Source organism: Cynara cardunculus (assembly GCF_001531365.2).
Source record: "Cynara cardunculus var. scolymus isolate 2C chromosome LG 13, CcrdV1, whole genome shotgun sequence".
Classification (NCBI taxonomy): domain Eukaryota; kingdom Viridiplantae; phylum Streptophyta; class Magnoliopsida; order Asterales; family Asteraceae; genus Cynara; species Cynara cardunculus.
Genome location: NC_037540.1, coordinates 35275948 through 35283603, shown reverse-complemented (window position 1 = coordinate 35283603; position 7656 = coordinate 35275948). Strand labels below are relative to the sequence as shown.

General features: G+C 35.6%; 1 non-coding gene across 1 annotated transcript; it reads left to right on the top strand.

Annotated features, from left to right (window-relative positions):
• Window positions 1–562: 562 nt before the first annotated feature.
• Window positions 563–669, top strand: LOC112526261. Its single transcript, XR_003070583.1, has one exon. It is a non-coding gene; the product is annotated as a small nucleolar RNA R71 (small nucleolar RNA).
• Window positions 670–7656: the final 6987 nt, after the last annotated feature.

The following is a 7656-nucleotide window of genomic DNA, read 5'->3' as shown; positions in this document are numbered from 1 at the left end:
GTTTGACCCTGATGATGCTGTTGAGACTGATGAGGTTGAAAGTGTGAAGTCCCTTGGGGTTTGTTCATTGGTGGGTTTAGAGCAAGACTGTGCCATGAAAAATTTGGGTGTTGTCTCCACCCAGGATTGTATGTTTAAGAAATGGCCCTGATCTATTTTGATTCCCCACATAATTGACTGATTCAAAGTTAGATGGCAATGTTCACAGGGATGTCCTCCACCACAATACACACATTGTATCGCCTCAACAGTTGGAGCATGTGTGGTGGCTATAGATTGTGCTGCTTGACCATTTGTTAAATTTTTAATCAAGTTGGTCATTGCAATCATCTGAGCCGTCAATGCTGTAAAAGCATCTATGTCATGAACTCCCGTTGTTTTGCATGGTACTAGTGCACGTGGATCTGCCCAATGTCCATTATTATTAGAAATATTTTCAAGGATATCATATCCATCATTATAGGTACTAGTTGTGAAAGCTCCTCCTGATGTAGCATCGAGCATTTGTTTTGGAGTGAGATTCAACCCATTGTAAAATGTCTCGAGCTGTATATAGTATGGAATGTCATGGTGAGGGCATTTTTTTAATAGCTCCTTGTACCTTTCCCAAGCATCGGGAACTGCCTCATCGTCCATTTGTTTAAAAAGACAAATTCCGTTTCTAGACTTAGCGTTCCGAGTAGGAGGAAAATATCTTTTTAAAAACTTTTCTGTCATGTTATTCCAAGAATCCACAGATCCTGGTTGTAAGGAATTGAACCAAGAAAAAGGAAACAATGTGAGTCTCAGAGCATCATTAGATACTCCCGGGATAAGGAAAGTGTCAGTTATTTCCATGAATGATTTTAAGTGTGAGTGTGGATCTTCAGATGACAAACCACTGAACTCACTGGTTTTAATTCGAAGTGGAGGGCTTCCATTTCTGGTCTAATTATTCCTGAATTTAACTAATCAAACACAGGAATGACATAGTCCATGATTCCCCCATCTTTTGAGTTTGCCAGTCTGATTATTTTTTCAGCGTCATTCAGTAGTGGGGGAGTTGGTGGAAGTGGATTATCAGCCATATTGGAAGAGGTTAGAGTAGATAATAATACTTTTTGCACTTTTCGTCTTTGTCTGAAAGTTCGCTCAATATCCAGATCCAATTCAAAAATCTTCCCGTGCGGTAGCCTTGGCATACACCACACCCTAAGTCAAGTAAAAAGATGGTAGAAAAATCAAATCTTTAGATTTATTAAAAAAAAACTTTTGCCTATTTTCCCCGGCACCGGCGCCAAAAACTTGTTACGAGAATTATATAAAATAAATCTCTCAAACTACTAACAAACAAAGACTAGTGTAAGTATACACTCATCAATCCACTATCGTCTTTTACAAGTAATAAAGTGGTAAAAATATCGAATATCGTCCACGGAGAAAAAAGAATAAAAGTTCGTTTTAATAGTATAAATAAAGATATGATTTCAGATGGTGAATTCGAGAAAATATTTGTGGTGAGTTGATTAAACACTACTGTTGTGAACAAGTAATAAAAGAGAGCTTAGGGTGTAGGGATTCGTTAGTAGACAGCATGGTTCTATAGCATGCTTTATAAATAACTTATCTTTACAACTAATAGCTTCTTTAAGGTATTCTCTCGAGATGTAGAATGGCACACAGTCATAGATCAAGCCCTCATATCTCTATACAAGGCTGGAGTCTCGACATTGGCTCAAACTATTCCTTTTATAAGCTAAATAGAGCGAAAACGAGTCGCCTCGATTCTAAGTAACTCTCTCGAGCCTACTATCATATCATTCCAGTTGACATGTGCTTGTTGGTTTATCTCTAAATCCAACACACTTTAACACTTTTAAACAAGTGATCAACTTGTCCATGGATGATGTTTTGGCAATAAAAAAACTTAAATGACGTAGTTGTAAAGATTTATAATTTATATTTCTACAAATGGAATCGGTCTTTATCTTAACTTCACCCAACAACCAAGTTATATTATAGCCTAACATGCTTGAAAATTTAATTGCGTAAATAATAATGCATAAGAAAGAAAAATAAGGTAGAAGAAATAAATACTAGACGTAATTATAAAAGCAACTAACGATATTTAAACTAAAAAAATTAATTGCATGAATAATAATAAAGCATAATAAGTAGAGCATAAGAGAATAAAAGATGACAAGAGAAATAAATGTAAAAAGGAATTATAAAGAAGAAAAGTAAAATACTTGCAAATATAACTTTAAACCAAAAGAACCTTCAACAAACTACTTCAAGTGTTTCACTAGGATTGTTTTCATACCAAATTGTTTACCTACAAAGCCAAGTCTCCCCTCTTTATATAGTGGAGGAAGGGAGGGTAAAAACCAATGGGTAAAAGCTTTACCCAACTATTTTACATAATCTAATGGGTAAAGCCAAACCACCTAGATAATAACAGAAATCAGATCTTAAATTTGTACTATGAGATCTTGAAATCTGCAGGAGATGGGCTGCCAAAAAAGGAAGAAGTGACCTCAAAAGATTCCCGTACTATTCTCAAGAGTTCCCCTGGATCGTCCTGCAGCACATGATGTAGCATGTTTAATCCAAGTACCTAACAACAAGGCTATTTTCCCAAAAATCAGCACATATCCAAGAAGTAAACATGTTTATCACATCACTTTAGCTCCAATATAAAAAGACAGAAAAACAAAACAAAAAGACTCAACTTGTGGAATTTTGGGAAAATAAAATGAAGAAAAATTGTAAAAGTATCAAATAAATTGATACTTATTAAGGGAGGGGGAGGCCATCGGGAGGGGAAGTAGACGACAAAGATGGTGTTAAGGGAGGGGAGGAGGACAATATAGATAGTGTGGAGGGGGTGGTCGGTGGTTTTGCTTTAAAGAAAAGATGAAGATGGTTTCGAGAGAAAGATGGTTTCGAGAGATTTAATATGATTTTGTTATATAAATGCAACTGGTGTTCTAAAAGGYTTGTCATGTCGTTCATCGTRRCACTCYATTGTCATGTTACCCTTATGGCATGCATGGACGGTGCACGTTTTTTGTAAGAACTTTTATTTGATTTTTTATACTTTTTATGCATCTCCAGATGGGTAGGGGCCAGCCTCCCACTCACAAAAACCCCCCATCTCGTTCAAGTTTCAACAACAAGCCCAAGCCCTTCTCCTCAAAGAGCACTAGTTGCCTTTCAAATTATAAAAAATCCAAAAGGTGTTCTCCAAGCCACTTTTTATATGCTTTGATTTGATTCAAAAGAAGTTCGCTTTCTCTGCTCTTCAAAAACCACAAATATCGGGCCTTTACTTTAATTCATCATTGGACTAGTTTTCAATTCAAGAGTCAAAACCAGTCGTGCTCTAAGTAAGTTAAGGGACTTTAGAGCATTCATTCTAAAATATTGTAGTGAAATTGAGACTGCTCGACTTCGAAAGCAAATTTGTGGATCAGGGACCCAGCTAACGCGTGAAACACTCCGCCTGGGGAGTACGATCTATGAACAACCGCGCTGGATGTAATAGATTGACTTTGGGAGATTGACCTTGCAAAAAGGCTAAATTATAGGTCTATAGGCAAATGGAAGGGAGTGCTTGAAAAGGCCCCGCAGTGGTAAAACATGTGAACCGGACATACTATTTTACTTTACTTCAGTAGAGCGAGCTCTTTGATAGTGACTTCTTTCGGTTATTTCTTTACCTTTTTAATGTCTTCTTATGATTCATGTTTTACGTCATTTAGAATCTTAATTTTTATTTTAAATTCTCTAGTTTTGAAATTTTACATATTATCTATAGCATATTATAGATTAGATTTGTATTAAAAAAAATATTATATTCAAACTCATTTAAAAAAATATTATTTGACCACATCAATAATTAATGCAAGAACATAATTAACGAACAAATCTAAATATTCCACGTAAATAATAACCCAAATATGGGTATTATTTGAATTAATTAATATATAAGTATTGACTTGGAATCACGTGAGATCATTAAGGGTTTTTCGTGAGACCCGTAAGACCAATTCTCAAAATTTGGATTAGATTTACAATCTGAACATTCATAATCACAAAATTATCACGAGACTTCTCAATAATCACAAAATTGTCACCGTGCTACTTTAGACCATTAGATCATTAACTTATAAAATTGATCAGTGGATATAAATCGGTCTTACAGGTCTCACGAAAACCTTTGGTCTCACGTGAACCCATCCTTATAAGTATTTATCAAAATTTATGTAATTAAAGATAGCAATATCCTTAAAATATATTTATTTTGTAAAAAAAATTATCACCCATTAAAAAATATTTGTTTTTTAAAAAAACTCATATTTTATCACTTATGTCTGATTCAGTCAGACATAAAGCAATTCAGACCGGTTTTTTTCTTTTTCTTTTTTCAAAGCCACTTATCCCTTATTTTCCTCTTAAAAATTAAGTGATAACCTAGTCACTTATTTTCCTCTTAATCCTGAAAACTATTCAAAGAACCGATTTCTACTTTATCATTCGATCGATTTCACCCTCCCAATCGATCAACTTCACCCTCCATCGACCGACTTCACCCTCCTCACCGTCTCAATCGATCGACTTCACCCTCCATCTCCTCTGGTGGCTTCAAATTGACCCAAATCAGATCCAAATCAAGAGGGTTTTCTTCCATGTGGGTTTTCGACATTGTGTGTTTTCGTTCCTGTGCAAACCAGTAGTTGTGCACCTTTATCCTCGTGAATCAAGGTATTTTCGTCCCTGTAGTTTTCGTCATTGTAGTTTTCATCATGATGGAGATTTGCTTCTATTTTAGAGGTGGATTTGGGTGTTGGATTTTAGAGGAATGGTGGTGGACGGTGGTTGATGGTGATGGGATGAGGGTGGAGATTGAGGATGGAATAAGAAGTTTGTTGGTTACAAAAGCAAACTATTAATTCAGATTTCAGACTTTAGACGTTTGTCAGTTTACAAAAACAAAGAGTCTAACTGATTCAGATTTCAGACTTTACCACCACCTCTTAAAAATCAAAAGTGAAATCAGACTTCAAACTTTAGCACCTATTAAAAAACAAACGTCACCCAAATGTCACCAAACAGGATCTGTCATATCTCCTTCAATTTATATAACTTGTTTAAGTGTTTTATAATTTTTTAATATAAAATTCATTTTTATAGCTTTTCTTACTCCCACAACAAATAAAAAACGAAAAGTATATAAATATACAGTAGAAAAAGACCTATCGGAGTTACACATAAGAAATTAACGGATGTAAATATGTATTTCCTGAAGCCAAATGCTCTTGAATGGATGGTTGAATAGAAGGATAAATCCTTTTTTCTCTTTCATATTGAATATAGTCTATCACTTTGAGATCATATACGTCACTGATCACGACACTTGAGGTTAGGATTACATCCCCTATGATAAGGCTTGGGATGGTCATCATCGTTACAGCTTCCGTCAGGATTTCGTTTGGCGCATGGAAACATTTCATCTCCATCTTGAAGTACATTATAGTCAATGTCCCTGGCGTCGACGACTTCCACAAAGCTGAAACACATGATCATCATAACCCCAACCAAAAACGCAACTACTACAACTTTTCCCATTGTAGGCTTCCTTCAATTCCTAGGACCTAAACACTCAAAACTTTTTATAATTAACATGAGTTTTATTTTTGCAATTGATGTGGTTAATTAACGTAAGCACATTACGGATCACCATCCATGAATGCATGGTTAAGAAACGATGAATATTTAGGGTCTAAACCAAATGAAAATTTCTTGAGATCAATAGATATGAACTACCACAAGTATTTTTAGTAACGTAATTGATATAACTGATTTGGAAGATTGGTTCAGAATTTTTGAATTATAATATTGTTTTAACATGCGAATGAATCGCCAATTGATATACAGTTATTATGTAAACTAGGTGTGATGAAATTGATTGATACAAATTACATTGGAAAGTTAAGATACAACCAACTTATTTCGTTTACGATGAGATATGTATATTGATGAAGATTTATTACATATATAACATATTATATTGTAAATGTGTAATAAAACATATTAAGGACACCAAGAACTTGAAAACAAGATCAAGAAAACCATACAAGGACCAAAACAGGTTTATGTTCTATTTTGCAAGCTCATGAAAGCAGAATCAGAGTTTGATGGCACTATGCTCATAACCATGCTTTGTTTGGGAAAGATAAAGAGAAGTAGTCTTGTTTTTAAACTAATGGTTATTTTGATTATTTGATCAAACAATTATTTTGAACAAAACCCCTCTCTTTTTTTTCTTTATAAAGCTATGTACCTTAAGAATAATACTGATGGCCCTAAAGCATGGTATGACAATCGTAGGTTCTTCTAAGGATAGGCAAAACAAGCCTCATATGAGCAAGACATCCATTTTGGTCTGATGATGGGCAAAAATGCTTCTTTCCAGTTGTTCAAAAGGAGTTAAGTAACTTTGCACCATAGGGCCTTATGTGAGTGAACTGACCATATAGCCCAGCCATAAACACAAAATGGTTGAACCATTTTTTGTTTAGGCTCTTGATTAGATAAAACAAACATAAGACCATAAATGCTACTCCAGGCTCAAGATGATTAAATCCCTAAAGATGAATAAGTCAGTCTCTGATATAGAGACTAACTGTATTCCTGTCTGATCATGCATTCCTTCAAAACTTAAAATCAAGGTGCTGTGAGTTTGCTCAAATTTGAACCGTGATTTTTTTGTTTGAACAAAGAACACACAAAGTGCAACTTGTGTTTCTCATAAAGAGAAACAGGGAGCAATTGTTGAAAATAATCCACAGGGGTCGAAACCTGTTGAAATCAACCTACAAAGATCGAACACTTATGGAATTGTTTTTGTTCCATGAGCTTTTAGTGCCGGAATCGCATTTTGACTCAATGGATGAGCTAGGGTTTATGTTCGCCAATCGATGATGGCACCAGAACCCTAATTAGTGTTATGTGGTGTTTGATTAAGCACATAGGGACCCATTAGACCAGCCATTTTGCTCGATTGAATCGGATTAGAGGTAAAGAACAACGTACCTGGTGTTATTTGACCAAAATCGAGTTTTGTGGTTCTTTCCTCGTCCTATTGATGTTCGAATCAAGAACTATTGCTACTGCCTTATTGATCGATCAAGTTAAAAAGAAAGTGAAGGAGGGTCGCACTTGATGACTGAGTGTGACGATGGTGATGCAAGGGGTGGGGAGGATTAGCGGCCGGTGACGGTGATGGAAGGGAAGGAAAAGGGAGAATGGCGGTGATGGTAATGGTGATGGTTTGAAGGTGCACAGTGATTGTGATGGTATTGGTGATGGCTTCCTCTTCTCGTACAAAAATCAGTTTGATGGAGAAGGGGGAGCAGGTTTTCGTACGGTTAAGTGGGAAAAGAGGGGGGAAAGGGAAAAAGACAAAAAGTCAAATATGAAGAGACATACACACACACACACACACACACACATATATATATATATATATATATAGGGTTGGGTTCACGTGAGATCAAGGGTTTTTCGTGAGACCCGTAAGACCAATTTATGTTCATTGATCAAATTTATGAATTAATGATCTAATGGTTGCAAAGTTGCAAGGTGGCAATTTCGTAATTAGTGAGAAGTCTC